Genomic DNA, 9,922 nt, shown 5'->3' on the forward strand with positions numbered 1-9,922 from the left:
CAACAAAAAAATTATAAATCAGAAATCTTGTTTTCAAAAGTACATTACCGGTAAAGTAATATATATTTTTTTAGAATTCTCAAAATTTCATATCAATGTAAACAGTTTTCCTTCAAACTTTGTTTGTGCTGATTCGTCAAGCTGAGAAATAGAAACATATTAAGAATAAAATTTTGTTTTTCATGGGGAAAATTCACGAAAATAAACTAACAATTCCTCCATCGACTGATTGAAAGAAATATTTCGAAGATAGGAACATGAATGAAAAAAACAAAAACATCCGTTTATTTTTACTTTTTTTTTTTTTTTGCATGTGGGTATTATATATGTGTATGATTTTATTATACCAAGTCAAACAAATTGATTTGCTTTGAAACGAATACCGCTCCTTTGAGACGTTTTATTGAAACGACGAATGTCAAAAAGTAATCACTTTTGTAGCGGTATATTCTTGTGCTCAGTTAAATGACGAGGAACAGCGGCATCCAGTGGAAAAAGCATTACCATGGTTACTTATCAAAACTAAACTCTATTGTGCAATATGCACAAACGACATCTGAAACCCAAACTTTTTTGCCAACAAAGCATTCCAGTCAATGTTTTTTGTTTAAAACCAAATGCATCGCAATTTTCTTTATTTAAACAACACGTGGAATGATAAAAGACGTTTGTAATCTTCCCAAAGACAATCATACTGTATCTGCGCCCTGATTCAAGGCATTGAGCTGACAGATATTCTATATTTATTCATCACTATTTTTAGGAAAATTACCGTTGAATTGCTTCAACGGGCACTCGTTAATATATCTATATATATAAGGATCTTCTATATCAGACTGAGTGGTCTTTCATTTTTTAATTACGTTTTCGTCCTAATCGAAAATGTTCTGATCAATATTTTTTATTTGAACAGTATAGATTAGAAAAGTTTTTCTGATCAATTTCTGAGATACTTATTTCTTTGTTTTAGCCAATCAATAATCTTATCTGTAGGTCTACTAAACTACTAATACTTAGTTCTATAAATAGTAAGATGAATAGTTATTCCAATAATTGTTTTTATTTAAAGTTCAGTAACATTTATTTAATGTATGTGTAATGTGTAAGTGAAATACATAATATATATCAATATGGCTGTTGATTATTCAAATTATTTCTTGTCATAACTATAAGAAAGCATTAAGTGAAACGTGAGTAATTTATCACTATGTTATCTTATTTTCATTATTATCTTAGAAGAATAGCTATTAAGTACATCATATCTTCAAAGCTAATAACACATGCTTCATTTTTATAACATTATTTGGACATTGTTTGTTAAAGTTCTTTTTTATTAACTTACATAATTCCTATATTTGTGGCCCCCCAGTGGTTCAGCGGTATGTCTGCGGACTTACACGCTAAAATTCGGGTTTCGATACCCGTGGTGGGCAGAGCACAGATAGCCCATTGTGTAGCTTTGTGCTTAATTCAAAAACAACAGCATCCTATATTTGTCGGAATTTTATTTTGGTATACGTTTAATGTGTTATTTCGATCATAATATATCAACATATAATTATACTATTTTTCAGTATTCACTACACTTGATTATTAGTATTGTCTGTGGCTCAGAAATAAGCTTCAGGGCTTATAACGTTAAATTGACGTTCAGTCCTCTGTGCGGACAAATTTATCTAATATGAATCTTTGTATATTTATTTCAAACTTCGCACAAAGCTTCTTTAAGGCTGTACGGGCATAGCCATCCTGATTTTGATCTCAAATATATAAGAGATTAGGTAGGTTGTAAAAGCACTAACCAATAGATATTGGTCTACACTTGTCTGATCGATAAGTGGGATTTGACTGTCACTCGTGTGGCTCACCTGCGATTTTAAAATGCAATATAAGGTAGATTTACTAAGGCACTCTTTGAAATTCGCGCAAAGCTACACGAAGGCTGTTTGCGCTAGCCTTCCCTAATTTAGCCGTGCAAGACTAGAGGGAAAGCAGCTAGTCATCATCACCCACTGCCACATCTTGGACTACTCTTTTACTAACGAATAGTCGGATTGACCGACCCATTATAACGTCCCCACGAACTAAAAGACGAGTATATTTGGTGGGACGGAGATTCGAATCTGCAACCTCCAAATTACGAGTCCAGCGCCCTTAATTATCTGGCCATGCCGAGTCTCACAAGGTAGGAAATCAAATATTCATGGATTCATAGTCCGAGCGTGTTAGCCACTGGGCTATGTTTCGCCTATATCTAATACGCAAAACCTAAAAGGTGCTTACCCCACTAAGTATTTGACGTACAGTTACTATATTTAATATGAAGAGTCATAAAAACAACTTAAACGATAAGAAAAGTGTCTTTATTTCACTGGCTATTCGATCTACTGTTATTTCATGTGAAGATAAAGGTTTGGTTTGTTTTTAATTTTGCGCAAAGCTACACGAGGGCTATCTACGCCAGCCGTCCCTAATTTACCAGTGTAAGACTAGATGGAAGACAGGTAGTCATCACCATCCATCATCGCTCCCGTGGGCTACTCTTTTACCAACGAGTAATGGAATTGGCTGTTACATTATAACGACTGAAAGTTCGAGCATGTTTGGTGTGACGGGGATTCGTACCCTCGACACTAAGATTACGAGTCGAGTGCCTTAACCACCTGGCCATTAAAGGTAATTCAACCTTAAACCTTTTTAAAATATGTTAGAGTTAAAAGATGTATCTTGAGTCTTGTATTTCGAACTCTTAAACCATTATCGGCATTTTTACGGACGTCTAACTGTCTGCTTCGATATTAAACTTGAGGTAGTTTTAAAATGGTAAAATATTATAAAAATATTGTATATGATGGAGAATACTAAAGCAAGGTGTGTTTTATCTAATGTACACGAGAGTATTCACATCGGGCGAAAAGAAAAGAATGACAAAATTCGCATTGGTGTCGTATGATGCCTATCGATTATTTCATAGTAATAGGTTGAAGGTAGATAAATAAATATATACTTTTTTAGAAGTAAAATGTAAACTCGCAAAGTAAAGGTAAATGAAATTAACGTGCGAATAAGTAAAATTTTCACAGACATAACGACAAAGGTTATTTTATAATATGAAACATTCTACATATATAATATATATATATACATGTATATTTATATAATTTATTCGATTGATTTCGTGACTTCCAAGGTCACTCATTATTCAGGGTATAATTTTATTGAGAATATATAACAAAAACATTCAAATACCGTTTTTCAACTAAACATAAATGTAGAAATATATAAAACGCTCCTTCTAAATTATGTATGCTAAAAATATTCGGACATAAATAAGGATTATATGTATGTTCCAACAGGTTTCAGAATATAGAATTGTTATATAGTTATATATGCGCGTAGAATACACATAGCAGCTTTTCAGACAACAAGAGCAAAGAAAAAAAAGGAATCGGACCTAAAAAAACTACAAACAAAAAAACCAGACACATACTACAAAACGTAAAATAAATACAGTTCTTGTGTAATATTTACGTGTGTTTTTTTTTAAATATTTTCCAGTATTGGCTATCCATAAAGGAAGTATACTTTTAGTGGAGAAATGAACTAGAGAATTAGTATACGACTGTCTGTGGCTCTTTTTTTTTGTTTTGAATTTCGCGCAAAGCTACTCGAGGACTACCTGAGCTAACCGTCCCTAATGTACCAACGAGAGACCAGAGGAAAGGCAGCTAGTCAACATCACCTAGCATCAATACTTGGACTACTCGTTTACCAAGGAATCATCGCATTGACAGCAACATAATAACGCCCCACGGCTAAAAATGTAGCAATTTAGATGATGAGGATTTGAACCTGCGACATCCAGATTGCGAGTTTAGCGCTTTAACCACCACACCATACCAAGCCCATGTATCTGTCATCCTTTCTCTATAACAAGTGTTATTGTTAATACACTAGACTGACAGTACTTGTGCATATATTCGGTCTCTTGAAGATGGTAGAACATTTTGTCCACCGAAAGGTATTGACGTGTCTCTTTTTTGACTTTATATTAATAAAGTTATTGTATATGTGGAAAAGTTGGTGTCGTCATTTTATGTTTTATTAGTACCTGTGTTATCGTTAACGATACGTATAAATACCTTCGCATTTGTCACGCGCATGTAGTGTGTTGAATAATTCAGTAAGTCAAATAATACTGCCTATAAATTATTATTATGTTTGAGGAGTATTAAGTTAGATTGTTTAGACAATGAAATACTCACATATGAATTTGTTTCTGTAGTTCCGATGAGAAGTTGAAAAATAAAGTTATTACGTGCGATTAAAGTCAGAGAATATTAAAAACCGTCAAGAATTAATTGTTTTATATTAAAATTTTCTTCTATCATCTTGCAGTAGATAAATAATTGTATATCCACGTGACCGAGTGCGTGTGTGTGTTTGCTAATAGCTAAGTGTAAGGTAGCTTTAATCGAACTGCTTGATTCGGCCAAGTAGGATACTCTAATAGTAAAACCTGAACTTGTTTTGTTCCTTCAGTTTTTACTTTGTTCAATGGATCTCTGTGTTCTTGCATCTTACAGCATCAGTGCTTTTAGTGTAACAATCATTAGGATCTGGTAACTACCATTCTTCTACAAGAGAATATCCCTTGGGGTTTCGTGCCTAGAATATCAACATGTTCAATCCCTTTACAATTGTTGGGTTCGTACCTCAATGAACATCAACGTGCTCTGAAGATATTTAGCTGGAATTCTGATTAGGCTTGTCTTTATACTATCTCCTTCTCCTTAATCTACATAGAAATTCTTTGGTTACTCTTAAGAAGAGAGTCCCTTAACCGAAGTAAAGAAAGAAAATAAAAGAAAATTCTGTGGTAGTTTAATTCGCGAGTAACTGAACGTGTCTCAAGTTAATAGTAGATATAAATGATGTTCTCTAACGTGTTTGAAAACAGGGCTTCATTAAGCTGAATATCAGTCAATAATGTTTGTCAACATTTTTATAAAATATGTTCTTCAAACATTTGTTTACTTGTTTATAACTTATAACTGTGCAAGCAGTTCTCTTATACTACAGAAATGTCTAAAACAAAAACAAAAAACGTTTAGGGTATGCGAAGTTAACTTTATTTGCTTGTTCCCAAAGTTTCGCATAAAACTGAACAAATGTATAACTGTACATACCACAATCTAAATATTCCAACTGACTATCTAAACGGGCAAGGGCTAGTGAACAACGTCCTCAGCCAACTGTTTAATGACTGCTGTCTAAGCGAGTAGTGGAAAGGGATCACGATTCTTCCAGCGTATCTATGGTCCCGAAATGTAGAGAGAATTTTTCAACAACAGACACGAACCAGAAATTTTCAGTTTCACACCATGGTCACGTTCACCACTATAACATTAATAACAAAATCGAGTGATTTGGTCTGTGACGCGTATGTCCCCAGTCATCATTTAAATGCGTATCCCTCTAATTCCTCTGGCATGTTATCAATCGCACTATGAGGGTCGCGGGTTCGAATCCTTGTTACGCCAAACATCCGTAGGGGCGTTATTATGTGTGACGATAAGTTCCACTATTCGTTGGTACAAGGGTAGCTCAAAATTTGGCGGTGAGTGGTTATAACTAGTTGTTTTTTCTCTAGGTTTAAACTGCTAAATTATGAAGAGCTAGTGCAGAAAACCCCTCGTGTAGCTTTGTGCGAAATTTACAAAAATAAACAAAAAATATTAATGATTTAATAGAACTTTTAGTTGACAAAAATGTCCGAAACACGAAGGATTAGACTCCACACAATTACGTATAATGTATACGTTAATTCTTCTAGTTACTAGACACGTAAAAAGCTTCTAAATATTTATAAGATATTTTGTGATATATAAACCTGTTTTACAAACAAGTTTGGTAAAAATAATTGCTAAATAGAACGTTTCTTTCAATTGTTTAAACATATCTAATTAAAATAGGATGCATACTTTTGACTTATTTTAAATTATTTTTTGTATTTATCAATCTGACAGTTTCAAGTTGAATTAAAGTGTTAAACCCTCTAACTTAGAAAAATGTAAAAACTAAAACAGATCTTCCGCGTAGAATTATGAAATTTTTAATCTTAAACTTACGAGACTTGACTATTATTAAAGTTTTATTCTATCATTTTAGAAATAACATTTCTTCATCTTATTCGTGTAAACGTTATGAAGAATTTTGTTTGTTTTTTGTTTTGGAATTTCGCACAAAGCTACTCGAGGGCTATCTGTGCTAGCCGTCCCTAATTTAGCTGTGTAAGACTAGAGGGAAGACAGCTAGTCATCACCACCCACCGCCAACTCTTGGGATACTCTTTTACCAACGAATAGTGGGATTGACCGTCACATTATAACGCCCTCACGGCTGGGAGGGCGAGCATGTTTGGCGCGACGCGGATGCAAACCCGCGACCCTCAGGTTACGAGTCGCACGCCTTAACGCGCTTGGCCATGTCGGGCCTTATGAAGAATTAAATACATCTGGATATATATATGTGTATGTATACTTTGCTTTGCAAAATATCGAAATAATCTTATAATTTGCAAACCACGTTTACGACAGTCTAGGTCCGGCATGGCCAGGTGGGTTAAGCCGTGCGACTCGTAATCCGTGAGTCCCTGGTTCATATCCCCGTCGCACTAAACATGCTTGCCTTTTCAGCCGTGGGGGCGTTATAATGTGACGGTCAGTCCCACTATTCGTTTGTAAGAGATTAGCTCAAGAGTTAGCGGTAGGTGGTGGTGATTAGCTGCCTTCCCTCTAGTCTTACACTGCTAAACTAGGGACGGCTAGCACAGACAGCCCTCGAGTAGTTTTGTGCGAAATTCAAAAACAAACAAACAAACCAAAGGTATAAAATGCCGGTTTATACCGTTTTTTGTCCGAAAACACAACTTATTTGGTGTGAACTGAATTCTGTATTTGTTTTTTAAATATAAAGTGATAATTGTTTCCTAACTGTGACAAAATTCAACAAACACAAATATATTACATCATTTATTCAAAACTCACTTATTTATATTTACAAATATTTAAATTACAACCAAGAGATGTTACTAGGTTTATTCTGGATCATTAAGAAGAGATAGGTGATTAAAGTTATAACACCTTAAGACCTGCGATCTGAACATATTTAATGTGATATTCTTTCACATCTAACACTTCCTGAAATAAGCTGGGTTTATCCACATAGAAACAACGTGTTTTATAAAAATTCACTGCCACTGGTATCCAGATATTTCACCCGTTGAGTAATTTTATGTTTATGCTTCTCACGTTACTCAGTATAAAGAACTGATTGAAAAAGGTAAAAAGAATTCTGCTTTTTTTCTGTCTAAAAGACATAGAGTATCCTAGTAGTAACTTTAAGTGTAGCTTTGCGCGAAATTCAAAAACAAACTAACAACACTCTATTGCTACATTAACACCACAGCTAATATTTAAGATAATTATTTTCTATAGTTACTCCTGGATGATTTTTAATAGTTAGATGTCAGTTATTTTTATTGCATGAGAACAAAAATGAGATTCCTGAGGAGCTAAGTTGGCTCTTCAAAGATAAGAAACTGTAAATCTGAAAACTTTACATTTCTTGCAGCTTTACAATCATTAACAATATTTTTCACTGCCTTCTTCACAACTACTTCGTAAGATCAGTTTTGTCCCCTTGACGTATATTTATATTGACATCATTGTATATTCAATATAAAAACAATTTACATTTTTCATAAAAGTCTATATTTCAAATGTGCTTTAAAAATGTATTCGTGGTAAGGTATTTGTTCAAATAAAAAAATATTTTAAAACACCTGTTCGATAATATTTGGTGCCAAATTCTTATGTTCAGTTCAAAGTTAGCCTCAAGTTATTAAAATACTAAATAAAAAACTAACTTATTTATATCAGACTTGAACATGTATATATTATATAAAGTGTCTATTAATAGCACAATAGTCTTAGTTATCTGTAATTCGTTTTATGAGCTCAAACTAGCATCCAATTATACAACATAATCACACCCTTAATATAAGGTATAATGAAGAACAGTTTTCTCGACTCAATAAAACAAACTGTTCAATAGATATATTGTTAATACATACATGTGCTATAATAATTCCGATAAAGGTTAATATATCGCGATATGGTGAAAGAGACTAAATAAAATAACAACTTTTACTTTTTCCTGAAGAAGTGTTTTAACACTGTAACGGATTTATGTTATACATTTATTTTAATATCTACGTTTGTTTCAGTTTAATGCATGTAACGTATATTGTTAAATATGTATTGCGCAAGTCTCACTGTTCTCTAAATTTGTAGAATATTCTCGACTCTAATAATCAACAATATACGATGTATGTAAAATACTAGTGATTGACAGTATTTTTGCCAATTAAACTTTATAAAACCTTGCCTTAAAGGCTTAGGATACGTTCAATGCAATAGTGACAGTGTAAAAGTGAGCAAGTTAAGACTAATGTTTGTACTTAAAAGAGGAAATAATTCGCGCTTTCAATAACTCGTTAGGAACTGGACTGTAATTACTTCATATTATTCTATTACTATTCTATTTTTCCCATCTGAATGGTTTAATTTTTTTATATTCTCAAGAGGGTTGGTATGGTTATTAAAAATTTAATTAAAATAAAGTACAGAACAACGTTCGACCTTTTTAGGTCACCTTGATGATGATCTAGTAAAACAGAAACGTTGTTTTGTACTTTATTTTAATTAAAGTTTTAATATTCTTAAAGTTTATAAATCGACGCGCCAAGAGACAGTGACAGAATATTGTTTGGTCGCTATAGTCAGTATACTATAAGCTTCGGAAGCTATAATTGTGACCGGTAATTATTAATCGAAAAGTGTTTGTAGATTTCGAACATTACAAACTTTAGTGAATTAACTTCGGACGTTATTATTTCTAAGAGGACATTAGATATTTTCGTTGGAAAAAAACCTCATGTGTTAAGAAGCTAGTTTCCTTTCTGTCAGAGGAAGTGTACCTGTGTGTCAACAAACAATTAATTCGCTTCTATTGAACAGTCTATAAAAATATTTAGTTCCAGACCAGATATAAAATTCAGTATTGTTTGTGAGTTTGTAAAACTCTTGTTCGGGCCCCGGCATGGCCAGGTGGTGAGAGCGCTAGACTCTTCTGCGAGTTACGAGCTCAGCCGTGGGGGCGTTATTATGTTACGGTCAATCACATTATTCGTTGGTAAAGACTAGCTCAAGCGGTGGCAGTAGGCGGTGTTTACCATTTACCTTTCCTTTATTTCTATCGCTTAAAAACTAGCGACCTATAGCGCAGGTAGCTTTCCGGTTGCTTCAAGCGAAAATGAATAAAACAAACTTTACCTTTTGGTAAGAGTTCAAAGTTTTCAGTTAGCGCGTATGTAACTAATTCTTTGCACTCGCGATACAGGTTCTGTCTTTTAGATAATGAATGTACAGGTTGCACGCTTCCCTCCCAGTATAATAGTTTCTTATTTTAACAATATTATTATTTATACGTTATTACACAAGTATTAAATCTGGTAATCTGCAAGACGTATCGCTAAATAATAATAATGTTAACTTCAGTTATTTCAATCAAACAGGCCTGGCATGGCCAAGCGCGTAAGGCGTGCGACTCGTAATCCGAGGGTCGCGGGTTCGCGCCCGCGTCGCGCTAAACATGCTCGCCCTCCCAGCCGTGGGGGTGTATAATGTGACGGTCAATCCCACTATTCGTTGGTAAAAGAGTAGCCCAAGAGTTGGCGGTGGGTGGTGATGACTAGCTGCCTTCCCTCTAGTCTTACACTACTAAATTAGGGACGGCTAGCACAGATAGCCCTCGAGTAGCTTTGTGCGAAATTCCAAAAACAAAAAAATCAATCAAA

This window comes from Tachypleus tridentatus, chromosome 12 (assembly GCF_004210375.1).
Source record: "Tachypleus tridentatus isolate NWPU-2018 chromosome 12, ASM421037v1, whole genome shotgun sequence".
Taxonomy (NCBI): domain Eukaryota; kingdom Metazoa; phylum Arthropoda; class Merostomata; order Xiphosura; family Limulidae; genus Tachypleus; species Tachypleus tridentatus.